The sequence below is a fragment of the Delphinus delphis genome, chromosome 2 (assembly GCF_949987515.2).
Source record: "Delphinus delphis chromosome 2, mDelDel1.2, whole genome shotgun sequence".
NCBI classification, from domain to species: Eukaryota; Metazoa; Chordata; class Mammalia; order Artiodactyla; family Delphinidae; genus Delphinus; species Delphinus delphis.
Window position 1 is genome coordinate 74210496 of NC_082684.1, and position 20914 is coordinate 74231409.

Here is a 20914-nt window from a genome sequence, read left to right on the forward strand (position 1 = left end):
GAGGCGTGTGAGGGAAGGTTCACGGCTCGGTGTTGATGAAGGTGGTGGAGCTGGTGGTGTGAATTCTGAGGAGGATGTGGGTGAGGACTGGAGTGTAACAGCCACTTGACTGGAAGGGCACCCCCTGTGTGGGGTGAAGCTGGGGGTCTGTCTGAGCCACCTCCCCTTGAGAGACCCAGATTTCTCCAGTTTCCTTTGCTCCCTGATAGGAACGTGTTTATGAGAGAGGCCATAACCTTGCGGTGGTGACAAGGCTCAGAGTGGCACATGTTGAGGGGAACTGGAACCACCGAGACCCCTGGGACCCAGAAGCTAGAGGGTCAGGAAACAGAGGGAGTCTCACAGAAAAATAGAGGGGGGCAGGGGTGGGGGCTATTAATCCAACCCGTTATTTAATAGCTGAGAAAAATGAAGACCAGAGAAGGTAAGACAGTGGCAGAGGAGGGACTCTTAGCAGATCATCCATTCCTCATCCAGGTTGTTTCCATGGCTCCCAGGCAGGGAGGTGGGGAGGGAGACATCTAAGAGGAGGTGAATCTCCTCTTGGAGCCACTAACCATGTGAGGGATAGGCTCTTGGGTGTGCTCCTGGGAGACTGGGCAAGACATTTAATTACCACCTCCCTAACTCCCCAGGCAAAGACTTTTTTCCGGCATCTCAGGATGAAACAGGAGGGAAGGGGGTAGTGGTGAGGAGATGGACCACTGATGCAGGGATAGCATTTGCAGGCAAAGCAGCTGCTCATACTTGCCATCTTCACAAGGAAGCTGAGGTTAAGAGTTTCAAAACAAGTTCATTGCCAGTAAAAAAAAAAAGAAAAAAAAATCAAGACTTCAGCTCAGCAACTGCTCAGCAGCAACTCTGTCTCCCCACCTCCATACCCTACACTAGATTTGTCTTAGATTTCACCTACAACACCTCCTAGAGGCCTGGCCTTCATTCTCCTAGCCAATCACCATCTGGTTCCCAGGGCGAAATGCAATATCCAAACCCAGAGCAACAGCCTCCGGTCCCGGTGGTGGATATCAGAGCCTCAAGGAAAGGCCGGCCACCACAACGTTCTCCCCAGTGATGTAGCTGGCATCTGGAAAGCACAGGAAAGACAGAGTCCCCACAGTCCTCTGGCTGCCCTGCCCTGCATGGAAGGAGAACAGAACTGCAGTCTCGATGCCTGTGCTAATGAACTCTGACCTCTGTCTCCCTGCTGACCTGGCTGGAGGGCCCAGCATACCTCCATCCCTGTTTCCCACCTCCCAGGCTCCTCCTGTCCTCCAGCTCCCGGCTCCCAGGCTGTGCAACCCCAGACTCGTTGAGAGGAATTTCTGATAAGCCAGGGTGCAATCAGAGTCCTGTCTCCTCTGGGGACCCCACCTGCCTCTGTGATCCACAGAGATTTTTAAAAGAGTTTTGCACAGCCAGATTATATTCAACCTGAAAAAATTCAGAGAGTCAGTCCTCGATAGGATTGTGAAAGGCAAAAGCCTGGCTACTCTTGGCACATGTGTGCCTTTTGGCGAAGATGACCCTGCTTAGGGCCCGGGGCTGGGGATTCCACTGGATCTTCTCACAGAAGCCAGAGCCCTGATTCTGCTACAGAGAAGTGAGAGGCTGCTGTTCTCAGAGCCCCGAGCGGCTTGCCCAGCCAGGGAAAGCACAGAGTGGTTGGCATGGGAACTGCAGGCAGCTGCTGAATCCTCACCACTCGGCTGAAGTCAGTCTTGACAAGCCCTGGAGACACACCATGCGCTCGGATGCCCTTATGGGGCCAGCTCCACAGCCAAGGACTTGGTAAGTCCCAGTGGGGCAGTTTGCTGGTGGTACTGGTCCAGCATCTAAGAAGGAAAAAGAAACAGTAAAAGTACACTGCCAGTGAGGGGAGGAGCTCTTGCTGGACCTCCAGCGCTGTGGAGGATAAACCTGCTCTCCCTTAGACCCAACTCAGACGCGCCTCCCACTCCACCCCTGGGAATTACCAAGGAACAAAACTGAAGCTGGGGCAGGATGAAGCCCGGACTTAAAGAAAGATCAGGAAGGCAGAAGCTATGTTGGTCTATGCTCGACCCAGAGAGAAAAGCTTAGGTGCGAGGTCAGGGAATGGGACTGAAGAGACCCAAGGCCAGACCCCTGCTGTACCATGACTTGGTCGACCTTGGGCAAGTCACTTAAGATCTCTAGGTCTCTATTTCCTCATCTGCTATGTGGTTTATAAGCGCTGCCTGTCGATAGTCACAGGAATGCCATGTCTCTACTGCCCCCTGGTGTGAGTTTTTAAAAGAACTCTCCTTTGAGCCCATACAGCCCCTCTGGTGCCAGACTTGGTGAATGCATGTTCAAGACACCCCTTTCCTTCAGGAGAATAGAGTACCTCTCCAGGGTGCGTGGCTTGGTGAGCAGAGCATAGACTGGATTTCAGCTCCCACTTGTCCCTGTCCCTGGACCTGGTGCCTTTGCACAGTGAACAACCTGTACAACCATCCACGGCAGCCCTGGGGGTGTGGGGTTTGAATGAGATAAAGGCAATGAGTGTGATTTTAAGTGTGGACCAGAGAGATGTTCAGTATTTGTGCACTTGGATATTTTTATCACACAGGATCAATATTCACTTCCCTGACACCCTGGCATCCATTCCACTGCCCCCTTCCAAAGCTCCCCACTCACTGTGTGGAGGTACATAGACAGCAGCAGTGGCAATGAGCACCGCAGAGCCTCCCCTGTGAGGAAACAGACAGGTGTGATGAGGTAAAAGGTGAGCACAAATGTGAAGCAGATGCTCCCAGAAAATGGGCTTCTGATGAGGAGACAGGGCTGAGCTATAATGGGAGAAGAAGGGAAATTGGGGATGGGGCCAGGGTCTCTGGGGAGAAGTAAAATCTTTTGGACCTGAGAGGGTGCTGACACAGCCTCCCCTGCTGGGAAAGCCCAGGACTCCCTGGAACCAGTCACAGGGGCAGGGCCAATCAGTAGCTGGGTCTCTGGAGAACAGAGCTGGGAGCCTGGAGGCAGCCGTCAGGGTGAGGTCGGTGCAGCCCAGGGGACAGCCACTCCCATAGGAGAGAAATGCGTTTAGAGTCACCTGAGTTTCAAATCTAGAACTGTTTCTGATTCAGACAAGAAGAGGTGAAAAGCAAAGGGGGGGAAACTTGGCTACCAGAGGCATGCAGGGGAGGGACTGAAGGGGCTTCCTCTGGCCTCTTTGGAGGGGTTTGGCTCTCTGGGTTACACTACCAGGCCCTGGGCCTGGCATCTGGCCTGCCATTCTCAGGGGACACAGCCTGTCAGGGGTGATAGGGGCTCTTCTGTGGGTTTGGAATTTGCCGACCACATTCCTTCCAGACAGTCCCTTTCGCTGTGTTGGCCACATCCCCGGGGACAAAGTAGCCTGCAGACGTGGTTCAGGAGGCGACGGGGACAGACCCTGGCAGCCAGAGCACACTCCTTCTACCTCCTCTCCTTGGGATATTCCACTGAGGGCTCCTTCCCCAAGTGTCCCCTTGGTGTAGAGGACAGCAAGGCCGAGTCCCCCCAACTCCACGGGCCCTCCCTGCCCTCCCCCCTTTTCTCCACGAGGGGCAGCAGCCGGTTCAGCAGCACAGCCGGGACCTCACGTTCACGACCAGGATCTGCAATCAGAACAGGGTGGGGAAGCAGCCACCTCCGCTCCCTGGAGTCCCATGGGGAGGAGCTGGGGGTGTGGGTGCTCTTCTCCCAGAGTGCGGAGGAGGGCTCTGAGGGACCTGCTCGCCCACCAGGAGCACTTGGCTCACGAGCCCTTCACTGTCATTCACGCCAGACTCTCCTCATGGCACGTCACCCTCCAGAGAACCAGGTCAGTGAAAACAGTTATCAGGAAAGGACATTGGGAAAGCTGGGGTGTTAGTGCCTGCTTTAATGAGGAGAGGTGAGAATTTGCACAAGGTAAACAACGGTGCTGTTTTTAGGGGCAGATGCGGAAATCTGACTTTCCTAGAAGAGCCTGAGGCTGGGCAAGGGAGGGAGGGAGAGGAACTTGGCTGGGAGAGCCAGGGAATGTGAGAACCAAAGAGAGAAAGTGGGGCAGGGTCTGCAAGGAGAGGAAGGAAGGGGTGGTCAGCGGAGGAAGACTCGACAAGGAGGAAAGAGGGAACGGCTCTGCCTGATCGCAGGACCCACCTCTGCGCACATTGCGGGAGGGGTCAGGATGGTGCCCTCAGAACAGCAGGGGCAGGGAGTCTGCAGAGGCAGCAGGAGTCCCTGCTGTGCTTAGTGTGTTCCGTCTGGGATGCCGGGCAAGGGTCCCTTTTCTCAGCCGTCTCTGAGGACAGGTGAGGTGTCCCTGGGACAGCCAGACTGGAGGGATCAGAATGGGTGCCAGTGAGTCGAGACTACAACAACCTCAGGTTTCTGAGCCAGGAGAGAGGATCTGGCCCTGAGTGGGTGTGTCCCGTCACACCTTGTGCTTGGAGGAAGGCTGAAGTAGAGAAGGTCTGCAGCATCATTGGCCACCGGGGCAGATTGACCCAGGTGTGCTCTACCCATTGGGACCGGGGGCTGCAGTTCCAAGGAACAGGGGGCAGCTGGGAACACGTGCAGGTGTGTGAGTAGACTTGGGAGACGGAGAGAACCTCACAGCTCCATGCTCCCCGGGCCTCACCTTGTCCCCCACCAGCTTACCGGCCCCCAGGGTGCTCCCCACCAGGGGGTTGACTGCAGCACTCACACCAGGAATTTGATGCCCCCAGGACTCTAGGGCCTGGGGGGAGACAGAGGCAGCACAGAGGGTGAGGAAGAGACGAAACTGTGGATCAGAAACCTCCTCCCTTTAAGTCCCATGTACCTGGTGTCTCTTCTCTGGAAAACATAGCTGGCTGATTCCCACTGTCCTTTAAGGCTCTTCAAAAACAACCTTTTCCCTGTGAGCCCCCAAGAAGAGTACCCACTCCCACAGTGACCACGATGGGGTCCCCAGCCTGGCATCTCCCCTGCTCCGGTCCACAGACCAGCCCCTGTCATGGGCATTGTCCCAGCATCACCAGGCTTCGGGCATCTGTACCCTGCAGGGACCTGCCAGGGGCAGAGCCACAGTCCTGCTTAAGAATGTGGGTTTGGGGGCTTCCCTGGGGGCGCAGTGGTTGAGAGTCCGCCTGCCAATGCAGGGGACACGAGTTCGTGCTCCGGTCTGGGAAGATCCCTCATGTCGCAGAGCGGCTGGGCCTGTGAGCCATGGCCGCTGAGCCTGCGCGTCCGGAGCCTGTGCTCCACAATGGGAGAGGCCACAACAGTGAGAGGCCCGTGTACCGGAAAAAAAAAAAAAGAATGTGGGTTTTGGAGTGAGGCAGAGCTCGGTTCAGAATCATCCCTGACACTTAAGGTCTGTTTCCCACCGTAAAGCTGTTATAACAACATTGAGCGCCTCACACACTAATGTGATGGGGTGTTGGTATATGTCTGGCACTGGGAAATATCCAAAATTATCTTAAGGAGTGTTTTGACTTCCCTAGGCTGGGTCTGTGTGTTCCCATCTCTGCACCTGTATCACCCCCATCCCTGACCCCTCAGCATGGACAACAGCCACTCCCACTTCTCAGCCTTCCCCACGTGGCACACAGTGCCCGTCGTGTTCAACTGTTCCCCCTGCAGCACCGCCACCACCCAGTCCACGTTCTGCTGCTTCCAGATGCTGACCACCACGTGGGTCCCATCCTGGGCCAGACGCCAAGGTATGGTGAAGCTGATCCCGCAGCAGAGATGGCTGTGATGGCTTCAGCCCCTTCCCTACCTCCACCTGGGAGCCTGATCATGAGACATAAAATGTATTCCCCAGTGTCCCAGACTCCAAATCTGTCTGAGAAAAAAAGAAACTAACTTTTACTGAGCACCTACTATGTGCTGAGCTTTCACAGTGTCCTAGCATCCATTCTATCATAAAGGCATTATTATCCAAGTATAATATTTTACAGAAGTGGTTAAGTCAAGTCACAAACTGCCCAGGGAAACAAATCTGGAGCCCGGATTCAAATCCACGTCTGAGTCCAAAGCACCTGCTCTTTCCAGCTTCTCACTCTGCCTCCTGGGAAATGGGAGTGTTTAATGACAGAAGCTCACTCTTGGAAACATGATAGTTTCCAGAGCTGGGTAACAGGATAGTGGATTGGGCAGGGATGTGGGAGAAGGAAATTGACAGCAGATCCACTCTGTAATGGGGCTGCTACATCCCTTGGATGCATCCCAGTTGGGTACTCCCGTTACTCAGCTACATGTGGACTCGGTGACCACAGCCATTTTGGCAGCCAGTGCACAGCTCCTGTCTGCCCTACTGCCGTGCATTCTCATTGAGAGAGGGAGTGGCCCAATATGTATGCCATCTGTATGCTCTGGACTCCCAAATTTATGTCTCTAGCTCAGACCTCTCTCTCGAACCCCAGACTAGCGTATTTAAATGTCTACATTTTTACAAAATTATTTTATTGAAGTATAGCTGATTTACAATGTTGTGTTCGTTTCTGGTGTACAGCGAGGTGATTCAGTTATATATATATAGTTTTTCCTAATCTTTTTCGTTATAGTTTATTACAGGATAGTGAATATACTTCCCTGTGCTATACAGTTGAACCTTGTTGTTTATCCATTCTGGGTAATAGCTTGCATCTGCTAATCCCAAACTCCCAATCCATTCCTCCCCCACACACCCTCCTTGGCAGCCACAAGTCTGTTCTCTACGTCTATGAGTCTGTTTCTGTTTCGCAGATAGGCTGATTTGTGCCATATTTTAGATTCCACATGTAAGTGATATCATATAGTAACTGTCTTTCTCTTTCTGACTTACTTCACTCAGTGTGATAATCTCTAGTTGCATCCATTTTGCTGTAAATGGCATTATTTCATTCTATTTTATGGCTGAGTAGTATCCCATTGTATATATGTACCACATCTTCTTTATCCATTCATCTGTCAATGGACCTTTAGGTTGCTTCCATGTCCTGGCTATTGTGAATAGTGCTGCCGTGAACATTAGGGTGCATGTGTCTTTTCGAATTAGAGTTTTCTCCACATATATATGCCCAGGAGTGGGATTGCTGGATTATATGGCAACCTTATTTTTAGTCTTTTGAGGAACCTCCATACTGTTCTCCATAGTGGCTGCACCAACTTACATTCCCACCAACAATGTAGGAGGGTTCCATTTTCTCCACGCCCTCTCCAGCATTTATGGTTTGTGGACTAAATGCCTACTTGACATCTCCACTGAGATACCTAGTAGATACCTCAAACTTAATACACCTGTGACAATTTTAAAACATGTCCACAAACTCTGTGATATGCTTTCCTTCAGAAGTGGAGACTAATTCCTCTGCCCTTCAGTGTGGGCTGATTTTAGTGCAGTGAAGGTGATGGTGTGTAACTCCGGGGACTAGGTCACAAAAAGGCACTGTGGCTTCCATCTTGGTTGCTCTCTCTTTCTCTCTTTCTTGGATCCCTTGCTCTGGGAGAGGCCAGCTACCAAGATGTGAGAACACTCAGGCAGCTACAGAGAGGTCCATGTAGCCAGGAACTAAGCCTCCTACCAACAGCCATGTGAGTGCACCATCTTGGAAGTGGATATTCCAGCCTCAGTTAAGCCCTCAAGCCCCTATTGACATCCTGACTGGAACCTTAGGAGAAACCCTGAACCAGAACCACAGCTAAACCACTCCTGACCCACAGAAACTGGGCTAATAAATGGTTGTCTTAAGTCACTAAATATTGGGGTATTTTGTTATGTAGCAATAGATAACTAATAAATATCAAAACTAAACTTCTCCTATTTTCCCCAAACCTGCTCTAGCTTCCGCCTTCCCTCTCTCAGATGATGGTAACTCCATCCTTCCAATTGCCCACACTTAAGAGTTTGGAGTCATCCTTGATTTCCCTGTGTCATACTTCACATCCGATCTCTCAGAAAATCCTGTTGGTTCTAACTCACTATGTATCAAAATCTAACACTGTCACCACTTGCACTGCTACTACCTGGTGGGTGCCACTGTCATCTCTCTCCCTGTTTCCATCCTTGCCTGCCTAAAGTCTAACCTCAACACAGGAGTCTGAGTGAGCCTTTAAACATGTCAGCTGGAGCAAGTGTCTCCTCTACTTAAAAACTTGCAGTGACTCCCCATGTCATTCAGAGTGAAAGCCCATCCTAGTCCGTTCCGGTTGCTGTAACAAAAATACAATAGGCTAGTAGCCTATTATAAACAACAGAATTGTAGAATTTAATTTCTAACCTTCTGGAGGCTGGGAAGTCCAAGATCAAGGTGCCGGCAAATTTGTTGTTTGGTAAAGGCCCACTTTCTGGTTCATAGACAACTTCTTCTCACTATAGCCTCACTCAGTGGAAAGGGTAAGAGAGTTTTCTCAGGCCTCTTTTATAAGGGCACTAATCCCATTATTCATGAAGGCTCCACCCTCAGAACCTAAGCACTTCCCAAAGACCCCACCTCCAAATATCATCAACATGAGGTTTAGGATTTCAATATTTGAATTTTGCAAGGGACATAAACATTCAGACCATAGCAAAACCCCAATCCTTGCCATGACCTAGAAGGCTCTAAATGATCTGTGCTCCCCCTTGCACCTCCGACCTTACTACTATTCTCCTCCCAGCCACAGTGGCCTCCTTGGGTTCTTCAAACATGCTGAGCACGCTCCTGCCTTAAGGTTTCTGCACTGGCTGCTCCTCTGCTGAAATGCTTTTCCCTTAGATAGCCACACATCTGTCGCCTTCCCCTTCTTCAAGGCTTTGTTTGAATGTCACTTCTCAATGAAGCCAAATTTGGCCACTCTCTACTCCCCTCTCCTTCCATCACTCTGGATCCCTCTTAACTTTTTCTTTTCCACCATACTTATCACCTTCCAACATACTATGTCATTTACTTTTTTATAATGTCTCTTGTTTATTATCCACACGCCCTGCCTGGACTATAAGCTCCAGAGAGCACTAATCTCTATCTGCTTTGTTCACTGATGTACCTCAAGAGCCCAGAACAGTGACTGACTCACAGTAAGCACTCAATATATATTTGTTGGGACTTCCCTGGTGGCGCAGTGGTTAAGAATCTGCCTACCAATGCAGGGGACACGGGTTGGAGCCCTGGTCTGGGAAGATCCCTTGTGCCGCGGATCAACTAAGCCCGAGAGCCACAACTACTGAAGCTTATGCGCCTAGAGCCTGTGCTCCGCGACAAGAGAAGCCACTGCGATAAGAAGCCTACACACTGCAACGAAGAGTAGCCCCTGCTCACCGGAACTAGAGAAAGCCCGTGTGCAGCAATGAAGACCCAACGCAGCCAAAATAAATAAATTTATTTTAAAAAAAAGAAGGGACATTTTAAAAGATTAAGGCAGAAATTATTAAATTTAACAAATCAACAATAAATTTGAAATGAAATTTACAAAAACATCAAAAGTAATTTTCTTCTGATGGAGTTTTGATGGGTGATGGAGCTTCAGGTGTTTTCTTTCCCTTGACTTTCTACTTTACTTCTCTTACTAGATTTTCTAGGAATAGTATTGCTTTTATAATACAAAGACTTTCTTTAAAAAAAAAAAAGTCCTGTAGGGCTTCCCTGGTGGTGCAGTGGTTGAGGGTCCGCCTGCCGATGCAGGGGACGCGGGTTCGTGCCCCGGTCCAGGAGGATCCCACGTGCCGCGGAGCGGCTGGGACTGTGAGCCATGGCCGCTGGGCCTGCGCATCCGGAGCCTGTGCTCTGCGGCGGGAGAGGCCACAGCGGTGAGAGGCCCGCGTACCGCAAAAAAAAAAAAAAAAAAAAAAGTCCTGTAACACTTACCACAGAGGATTTTGAAAGACTATCTTCAAATGGCAACACATTTAAAGCTCCAGCAGTAAAATCTGCTTTTTAAATTTGATGACCTTGGCTAAGTTGCACACTTAAACTGTATGAAAACTGGCCTGTTCTTAGATTTCCTGAACGATTACCGTGGTCCTAATCAGCTGTCAGCAAACGTCAGCCACACTTCCTAGACATAGGGATCAGTAGGAAAACTCTAGAAGGAGTTCCCTGAGGGATAAGATCAGGCTTCCTCTCCCCCACAGCAGAATCCTAAGGAGCCTCGGCCCCGCCTGACCTTGTGTTCTGAGGAGAGGAAAGCCCAGAGCCTCCGAAAGTGGAGAGTGGCCGGCCCAGTAGTGCCTCTTTGATCAGTGGCTATTGGCTTCTGCAGCCTGGACTGGAGATTTGGAGTTTTATCCTCAGGGATTAAAAAGAAAGAAGGAGGTTTGTAAATCAACTATACTTCAATTTAAAAAGAAGAAAGGAAGAAAGAGAAAGAAAGGAAGGAAGGAAGGAAGGAAAGAAAAGGAAGAAAGAAAGGAAGGAAGAAAGGGGGAAAGTCAGTGTTCCCTTGGATAAGGACCTAGTACCCAAAGGGTAACCAGGGAGGGCCAGAAATGAATCTTTAGAAGAGCACAGGCATACACACACACACACACACACACACACACACACACACACACACACACACACACACACACACACACACCCTTACTGCAGTCTGGGCTGGACTATGAACAGCCCCTCACTGGCCACACTCTGGTTACTCACGGTGGTGACCAAGGCACATCCCTCACCTCTAGGCTCCCGCAACACAATCCTGGCATCTGGTATACCCTGGATAGAGGGTAAGCTAGGCAGAGATAAATTCCTGTCTATAGCCCCAGCCCTGGGGGAAATATTCCCACCCACCTTTCCTAGGAGATAAGTTGCCTTTCTGGAGAGCACAGAACCTTCCCTGAGATGTGGATCCTAATGACCCTTCTTTGATTTGTGGATGGGGAGCTTCGTAAAGCAACTGCTCCTCTCTGTAGATTCCCAGATACTGTCTCCCATGGGCATAGACATTTAAGGCTTAGCTTCAACCCCCATTCCTTCTTCTCTCACACCCCCTTCAGAATATTCCGATGAGCTCAGCCTCCCCTCCCTATTCTACCTCCTAGTCTTCTTTTAGAGTCATTAGAGCATCAGAACAGACTTTCTGTTTGCACAAATCACACACATGGACATAGCCCAGACCCAAAAAAAGGCCAGCCCTCCGAATCTGTCTACAACTGGCTCCATCACGCTCAGACGCCTTATCTTTGGAGGTAGTAGGAAGGGAGGTCGAAGTAGGGGTCACTACCATACGGTAGTGGGAAAGCCCCAGGAGGGAATGAGTGCAAAATTAGGGGAGGAGAATGGGTCACCCATGGAGAGATTTCAGGAGGTATGTGCATCCCACATCAAGAGTGTCATTTGATGTTCAAGCCACCAACACAACCATGATTCTCCATATTACTCAGTGCTCTTTGTAACGGCTGTAATTATGTTTCAGTTGGTAACATACTTATCTGTATTTCTGACATTGCACCATTCAAATCCTTTACTGTGGTGACTGCTTATTCCGAGTGGTGTCTGCCACGCCCAGAACATTGTTCTGCAATTCTAGCTGATTGACAGACTAAAAGAACGAACCACATCCTCTGCAGAAGCACCAATGTCCTTACTTATGCGATGAACTTTGCCAACACCTTCTCCTTGAATATCTAGTTTTTACAGCTTTGCAGTTGATCCTAGTTTTCTGTGATGGTTTGTTTCATTTTATAACTGAAAGTCTAAGTAGATATTAAAGCAACAAACTTCTGGGCTACAAAGTATTCTACCCCATAGCACTGGAAGTATTTTGAAACCCATGCTTTTCTGTTTCGTGTTTACCCTTAATATTATATCCTGAGCAGTCTTCATGGCACTAGTCTTTTAAAATATGATTTTCAGAAGATTGTCTATGCCACCTAATAGATGATCTACAATTAATTAACAATTTCCTGTTGTTGAATTATTTATGTTGTTTTCAGTTTTTCCTTATTATGTATAATGCTGTGTTTATCCTTGTTGATAAAGCTTTGCTCCCCTACCTGACGAAATCTTTAGGCTGAAGGCAGATAAGTAGAATTGCTAGGAAACAGATATGAATATTTTAAAGTCTTAATGCAGCTGTTGAACTGCTTTTCAAAAGTCTGTACCATTTTACCCTCCAGACAACAGTGTATAAGGGCCCATTTCCTTCGCTAATGGTAACGCTTTTTAAGTATTGCTTATTTGGGTAATAATGTGTATAGAAATTCAAAGAAAGTGTGCAAACCCAGTGTGGCCATGTCTGGGTTATGTGTCCTGGCAAAAGTCATCAGGCTTTGTTGTATTTGAAACATAAAAGTTTATGACTGCTGTATCTTCTTCAGGAATTATAAAATTTTATCAGTGGAAACATCCTTGTTTAAATGCAGTGTCTTCTAGCATCCGTTATCCCTGACAAGAAATCTGATGACAATCTAATGGTTATTCTTTTTCTATATTACCTACTTTGCTTTCTATGCAATGAAAAATGGATGAAAAGCTAGATATATTATAGCACATCCATTGAATAGATGATTATGCAGCTTTTCAAAAGAATGAATTATGTATGTATTATTTACCTGAATGGGTGGTCCTTATATATTATCAAGTGAGAAAAGCAAGTTGTAGAGAAATATATATCATTTTTATAAAAACAAACATCAACTACAAAACTCTATACGTTTGTAATCATATTTTGTATACATTTTCTAGTCTAGAGAAAGGAGCAAAAAGGTAGAAACCAGGCTATTCCTTTTTTTTTTTTTTTTTCTATTTTTTGTCCGTGCTGTGAGGCATGCAGGATCTTAATTCCCGAACCAGGGACCAAACCCATGCCCCCTGCAGCGGAAGTGCAGCGTCGTAACCACTGGACCGCCAAGGAAGTCTAAGGCTGTTGGTTTAGATTCCTTTTTATTTAGGAGAGAGGGTGAAGATTATGGGGTACATTAATAACATAATTAACACTACTAATGTTATTTCATATCTGCTTAAATTTGAATTTTCCTTACTACTAGAGGTTAGGAATCTCTTCACGTTTATTAATCATTTATTTGATTATATTCTTCTGTAAATTTTCTACTCATAATTTTCCTATTATTCTATTGGACTGTTTGGGGTTTGAGGGGAATCAATTTATAGAAGCTCTTTATATTTTATCAATAATATGTGTTGCACATACTTGCTGCAGTATATCATTTGTCTTTGACTTTGTTTATGGTGCCTTTTGCCATGCAAAAATGTTAAATGGTTATGTAGCCAAATATATTTATCTTTTTCATTTATCTTTCTCATATATAAGCTCTGAGTTTCATGCCATGTTTAAGAATGTCTCATCCATTTTAAGATTATTCCTAAATATTATTTTAAATTTTAATTTTGTCTACATTTAGATCTTTTTTAATTTAATTTTTATTGGAGTCTAGTTGCTTTACAATGTTGTGTTAGTTTCTGCTGTACAGCAAAGTGAATCAGCTGTACGTATACATATATCCCCTCTTTTTTGGATTTCCTTCCCATTTAGGTCACCACAGAGCATTGAGTAGAGTTCCTTGTACTATACAGTAGGTTCTCATTAGTTATCTATTTTATACATGGTAGTGTATATGAATGTCAATCCCAATCTCCCAATTCATCCCAACCCCCCCCACCCCCCGTTCCCCCTGGTATCCATACATTTGCTCTCTACGTCTGTGTCTCTATTTCGGCTTTGCAAATAAGATCATCTATACCATTTTTCTAGTTTCCACATATATGCATTAATATACAATATTTGTTTTTCTCTTTCTGACTTACTTCACTCTGTATGACAGTCTCTAGGTCTATCCACATCTCTGCAAATGACACAATTTCATTCCTTTGTATATACGTACCACATCTTCTTTAACCATTCCTCTGCTAATGGACATTTCAGTTGCTTCCATGTCCTGGGTATTATAAATAGTGCTTCAATGAACAAAGGGGTGCAAGTAGATCTTTAATTTTATGGAATATATCCCAATAGCCCTCAACACATGGGTCAGAGAACCACTGTGAAGATTCTGCAAGTTACTAATTATGTTTATTGCAATTACACATTTAGGATGGGGAAAATAACAACAGAGTGAGTCTGTGGACCAACTAGACCTACTGTGAGTCACACTTGAGCTCAGACTCTATTGGTCACTTGACCATCATAAGCCCCTACTTTAACTAGTAGGCACAGTGGTGTTTTGGGTCCCTAGGAATTAGCATCAATTCAGAGCTAGTGTCTTAGTAATCCCTGAAATGTCTGGGTATTGTCTTTCTCCAATGAATAGTAACCCAAAATATGATCACAAGTACTTTGGGGGAAGAAGATTTATGGTATGTATAAGTGGAAATGATAGTATGTACTTTTGGAAATGATGCAGAACTATTCTTCAAGGGGATCCAGCTCCCTTCTCAATCAAAGGACTCTGGATCTATAAATTGACTTAGATCTGGAAACTGAGTAAGAGATCATGACTCTCCACAGAGGTGACTCAAGTCAGGTTTTTTTTCCTACCAGACTAGAGTTTTTCCTTTATATAGATCAAACAATCCTCTAATGAGATGTCCATCTATTTTGTTCCTATAAACACTGTGATCAGTTAGCTCCTGCCAAAATCTCTGCGAGCCAAGTCATTCTGATTACTGGTATATCCCTGTTGCTCTTTACAATAGATACACTGACTTTATCTTTGGAGCCAGGAATAGGAGATGTAGGGAGCAACCACTACTCCAGGGCTGAAGCAGAGCCCGCAAGGAAGGAAGAAATCTGGAAAGTGGTCCCCTCCCCCAGGACTTTGATCCAGATATGGTTGGAGAGAGCATGGCTATGGCTCACTGGATGGTGAATTCAGCTGAGGTACCATGCCAGGAAGAATTACTGGAGAGTCACCTTCAGGGGTGCCAGGGGGAACCATCTCAGGAAGGTTCTGAGCCTCAGAACTCACTGCAAAGCCATCAGAGAGGTGCTGGTGGAAGCCATATGTGCAGAGGTGTGACACTGTTGGAACTTACTGGAAAACTGCATTTTGGAGCGTCAGGAGAAGCAGTGTGTGGGGAGGTGCTGGACCACAAGAGCCTGCTAGAGCAGGAGGAAATACCCCTTCCTCTGCTAGTGTCATTCCAGTGCCCTGTGATAAAGTCTAACAACATGGCAGCTGGCAAGGGGGCGATGTTTCAACACCACAAGCAGGGCAACAATGGGTGGGTTTGGAGCAGAAAGGCAATGGATTTATAACTGACACAGTCAGCTAATGACCTCCGTCTCCTTCTACTCACTTCACTTTTATGTGGATGGGTTTTGTGCTTCTATACTGTTATTTCAATAATGGTTCCAGAGTCAGTGGAGACAAACACATGTACTCAGCCTGCCATCTTGAACAGGAAGTGTTATTTAAAAAAAAAAAAAAATCTGTAAAGAAGCGCTGGGAAAATATGAAGCACTGATACCAACATGGTTTTTGAAAAGGGGTCACTTGAGTTGCAAGCCCATCACCATCATTAGCTGAACAGCCAAGTCGTTGAACTTACAACTTAGGTAGTTTAACTTCAAAAGCCATGCTTCTGCATAAAAGATCCCTATGTCTAAAACGAAAATAATGCTTTCCTGACTGTGGGACTGAACTGACTAAGTGATGTAATTGTGTGAAAGTGCCTAGCATGGTGACTGACAATGGAAGGGACTCGACAAACGCTAAGGGAGCGAATGGCAATCAATAAGTAATATTTTCCCTTCCCTTCCATCTTCCTGATAGATGTGACTAGAATGGCAAGCAGGTAGTTGACAGATGCCAAAAAATTATTTTTCTTTTTACCATTTTCTTAAAATTATTGAGCATTTAATAGGCAGTGACATGCCAAGCCCTGAGAATATACAGATAAATAACTCAAGGTTTCTTCCCTTAAGAAATTCACACCTGATGGACAAGACTGATAAGGAAATGCATATTTCAACATAGTGTAGTATGTGCTGTGATAGAGGCAATGTAAGGTGTGATTATAAGACCTCTGAAAGATTACAACCCAAACTGGGGTGGTCTGGAAGATTAACCCTAGGTTGCACCTGAAAGGATAAATAAGTTAGCAAGATAAAGAGTGATATATTTTCAAAGCACAGGGAGCATATATGCAAATGCAGAGGGTAGGAAAAGCATGGGACATTTGGGGAAGCCCAAATATTTAGTAAGGCGAAAACATAGATAGTTAAAGTGGTGAAAAGTTAAGGTGGAAAGGTCAGGCAAGCAAAGAGATTTGTAGCAGAAAAGTGACATACTCCCAGTTGCATTTAGAAGAAATCTTTTGCCACATTTGGAGAAAAGATTAAAGAGAAATGAGCCTGGAAGTGAGGAGAATATTAGAAAGTTGCAGCAGCAGTAAGCTAAGTGAGAAGGTATGAGGGTCTCCCCCAGGACCATTACCATCATGACTCCATTCCCCATGATGTCTAGGGATGGTTGCTCCTGGAGCTGTGCAATGCAAAGCCTACATAGTCCTGGACCAAACAAAAGCAAAGGCGGTCTGATATGCAGAGACAGGTTTGAGAAATATAATTGTGAAGTTTGTGAAATATAATTGACAGAATTTGCTGAGAGAGTAAAGAAGAGGAGGAGTCGGCAATAATATTCAGATTTCTAACAGAGGCAAACGCTTAAATGTGGTCCTAGTCACTGTGATAGGAACCTTAGGACAAGGGCATATTTGGGTAGATGAACAATGAGATTCGATTTGGGAGATGTTGTTTTGGAGGTGTCTGAAGCACACCTGAGAAAAGATACCCTGGTAGGCCGTGGACTATATGAGTGTAGAGACCAAGAGGCTCTAGACTATAGATGAGGATCTTGAAGTGTGTAAGTAGAGATAGAAGCTCTGGAAGTGAATGGATTACCCTGGGAGAAGTTGTGTAATGAGACCATAAGAGGGTCAAGAATACAGCACTGAGGAGCAAGTCATCTTAGAGATAAACATTGGTCTGGAAAATAAGTTGAGGAGAAAAAAAAAGTTAGAAGAAGAAAAACAAAAAGAACCACATCTCTTAAAAGGCAGTGGAGGAGAATTTCAAGAAAAAAACATTATAAGCAGCATCAGATTCGAGAACCAGGATGGTAAAGGGTTCATCAGATTTAGAAACTAGACAGTCAAGAGTGAATGGCAAGAGCAGTTACGGAGGAGTCGGGGGACAGAAGCCAGGTTGCCTCATATGAAAGACTGAATGGTTAGTTCCTTTATGAGTCAGGATCATCTCTGTTTCAAGTGTCAGAAACCAAACTCAGACTCAGCATGGAAATGGAAAGTACAGAATAGAATTGGCTTCTATCATAGTTATTAATAGATCCAGGGACGCTCAGAAATTGCTTTTCAGAAGATGGTCAGAATCTCTATCTATCTCATATCTCCTTTTTCTTCCTTCTCTCACCATCTCTCAGCTCTGCTTAAATCTGTGTGTTGGCCTCTTCCTTCAGATAGACTTCTTCCAAGAAGCATGTAGCTAGCTACTGCATTTCAAATACTCTCAGAATTATAAAATCAGAAGAATGGGAAAAATCTTAGCTCCAGGGCAATCCAGCAAGAATTCTGATTGGTCCATCTTAAGTCATGTGCCCATCCCTGAATCAAACCCTGTGGCCAGGTGAATGGAGTATTCTTCTTGCATAGCCTATATTCAGGGGAAGGATGTTTCCCCAAAAGAAGAAATTCTGGATAGAGAAGAAATATATATCTACCATATTCCACACCTTAGCTGCTTAACATTCCGTTTGCCCATATGTACAGAATCAAAAATGTCCCCACTTGATACGATGCAGCCATCCCCTTTGCAAATGAAAATGCACCATTTCTTGAAGAGAAACAACTGAATGTCATGTCTAGTTATTGCATCCAGATCCTTGAAACAAGTGCATTCCTCTTACTCTCAAATCTTACTCTTTCCGTCTATGCAACCTTTGACTGATACATTTCAACACTCCTGACAGATTAAAAAATGATGGAGGAAAAATAGAAAAACATTTTAATTAATTAACAAAAAAGCTATCACCTGGAAAAGGAAGGGAAACAAACAACAGTCACCAATCCAAAGTATATATTTCTGGGCAGGGGTAGGATGGAGGAAGGAGTTTATTAGTCAGCCAGTATGACTGCCTGCCACCCCGCCCACTCAAAGAACTCTTTTGTCCATTGCCCTCCATGGCCATGACTGAGAGGGGAATAGAAGAGAGTCATCAAAAAGATCCCTGTTAGAACGTGAACTTCTATAGTAGCCCACTTTCTGCTGGCACAGTTTATGAGAGGTGGGGGTCTAGGGTCGCCTTTGAGACTGAGGAAACATACCCTCCTCTTTTGTCCAGGGTTGAGGTTTCATTGCTAGTCAACTCTCCCAACACTGTATAGACTTTAGAACTGTGTGTTCACAGAACTGGGCCCTACCCTTGCTGTTCTCTCTCTTAGCCATAAGCCTTGGAACTTTGCCCTTAGCCCCAGGCTTAAATGCAACTGTGAAATAATAAGTGAGGCAGAATAACCTGTACCTGTGACCAGGCTGCAGCCCACTTGCTGGCCTCATATAGAGAGAAGGATTACTGAGAGAGTTCAAGGAAGGAGAGATGTGGGAAGGGACCAAGGAATCTGGTTTCCTTCATTTTTCTGGCCTCTCAGCTGTCCCAATTTTATCTCCCTGCTGATTTCCCATCTCCTTGACTTTTATGCTAATTTTAGAAGGGGCAGAGATTCTGGGTTTTGCAATTCTGTGAGAAGCACGGTTAACCCAGCCTCAGCAATCCTGTCCACAGGCGGAGGGGGTCTCTGTGTTGTCCCTTTTCTGCTTTCAGCCAGCTCAGCTCAAATCAAAGCTGTCTCTGTTTTGTAAGACCTTACTAAACAGAGACACAAGAAACAGCCAATATTTTCTACCATCCTGGTATTTTTCTACCAAGTTTCCTAAAGCTCCAGCTTCAATAGCCATTCAGTCTGAGACAGTTAAACTGCAGTGAGAAAGAGTTTAACCAGTTACGTCAGTATCACCTAACACAGAAAGGGCCTCTCACTCAGCCAATTTCACATTTTGGAGTCTCTCTACCCTTTTAAATCTTGATTTGACTCAAGGTTCTTCTTTCTGTCTTATTTTTAGAAACATGCAATAACTTGCAGTGTAATGAAATGTAGAATTTAATTGGGCTTTAAAATTTAAAACCTTTTTCAAGGCTACTAGACAATGATGAACTTTGTAGATAGATTGACTTATAATCGAGATCCTACATAGAATGTTGGATGATGATAAGGTCTAGGAAGAAAAATGAAGCCAGGGAGAGGAGTATGGGTAGAGGGGTGCACTTTTAAAAGGGTGTCACTAAGAAGGTGACATTTGAATAAAGACCTGGATGAGGTAAGTTTGCAAACCATGCAGGTATTGGGTGAAAGGTATTCCAAGGCGAGAGAACCGAAAGTACAATTGTCCTCGTGTTGGACAAAGCATGGCTGCCCAGGCAATAGCAGTGAAGACAATACGGTTGAAGTGAAGTGAGCAAGGGGAGGCGACGGGCAGGATACACATAACAAACAATTTCCTTATTCAGGGTCATTCAGGTTATTTCCAATATTTTTATTTTATAAATAGTTTTGCACTCAACATTTCATAAATTATTTCTTTAGAAGAGACTCCCATAAATGGAAATCCTGGATTAAATGGAGTCAGGTTCTTGATTCATAATGTCATGTTCACTTCCTAGAAAGGTGTAGAGTTTCCACTTTCACCAAAAATGTATGAAGGTACTCATCTTATTTCTCATTACCATTAAGTGCTTTCCTTTTCAAATATTTGTCAACTTGGTGGGCAAAAATAGTAACCCATTATTGTTTTATTTACAGTTACTTGATTACTAATTAAACTGAAATTTTTATATGTTTATTGGCTGGTTAGATTTCCTTGTTATGCACTGTTTTTCATAAATGTTGCTCATTTACCTACTTAGGCATTAGTATTTTCCTTATCCATTTGCACAGTCCCTTTGTTAAACTTACTGTCTAGTTCAGGCTGCCACAGCAAGTACCATAGACTGGGTGGCTTAAAAACAACAGACATTTATTTCTCACAGTTCTGGAGGCTGCAAGACTGACATCAGGGTGCCAGCATTGTCAGGTTCTGGTGAGAACACTCTGGGGTTGTAGACTGCTGACTTCTCACGGTATCCTCACAGGGTGGGAAGAAAGCAAACTAGCTCACTGGACTCTTCTCATAGGGCACTAATCCCATCATGGGGGCTCCACCCTCATGACCTAATTACCTCCCAGAAGCCCTCCTCCAAATAGCATCCCATTGGGGATTAGATTTCAACATATGAATTTTGGGGGGACACAAACCTTTAGTCCATAACACTTATTAAATCTTGTTGTCATTTCTACTGGATCTCCCAAAATAATATGCAGGAATAGCTCAGGGTCATGAATACAGTGCTTGTTATCACTGCTCCATCACCGCAGTGGGAGTCTCCAGCAAGGTACTGCTATATGTAAGATTCAGGCTCATAGAACTCTACACTTTGTCTCTCTCTTTCGAGGCCAGCAAAGCATCCTATCTCCTTCCTCCAACCGCCCTTGCTGTCACTCAGCTCCTTCCTACTACAGGTTCCACCCTGTTTGCTGTTCAACTCATTAGTTCATATTTTACAGCAGTCTTCCTCATTATAACATGATTTTTTTTTTTCCACAGAAAGGGTCATGTGTCTATGGTGATGCAAGAGAAAGTCTGTGCAGGGACGTTGCAACTTTCACTTATTTTAAGAGCTGGTTAAAGCTGATTGAGGTAAAGAGTCAGTGGAGATCCTTAAAGGGCCCAGCAGAGGCCAAAACTTTGCAGCAAAGTTAAAAGTAGGAAAGCATAAAGAACTCATTTCTTGTCATTGCAATTACCTCTCCTAGGCATGAAACTTTTCACATGCATCTAACAGTAACTTTCCATATTCAATGATGTTTTTCATGTATTGCCTTACATATTTGGTCTGAGGCAAATTTTTAGACAACAA

At 45.5% G+C, this 20914-nt stretch overlaps 1 pseudogene; it reads right to left on the reverse strand.

Annotated features, from left to right (window-relative positions):
- Nucleotides 1-20914, reverse strand: part of LOC132418107 (dehydrogenase/reductase SDR family member 2, mitochondrial-like) — a 160367-nt pseudogene that overhangs the window by 97153 nt on the left and 42300 nt on the right.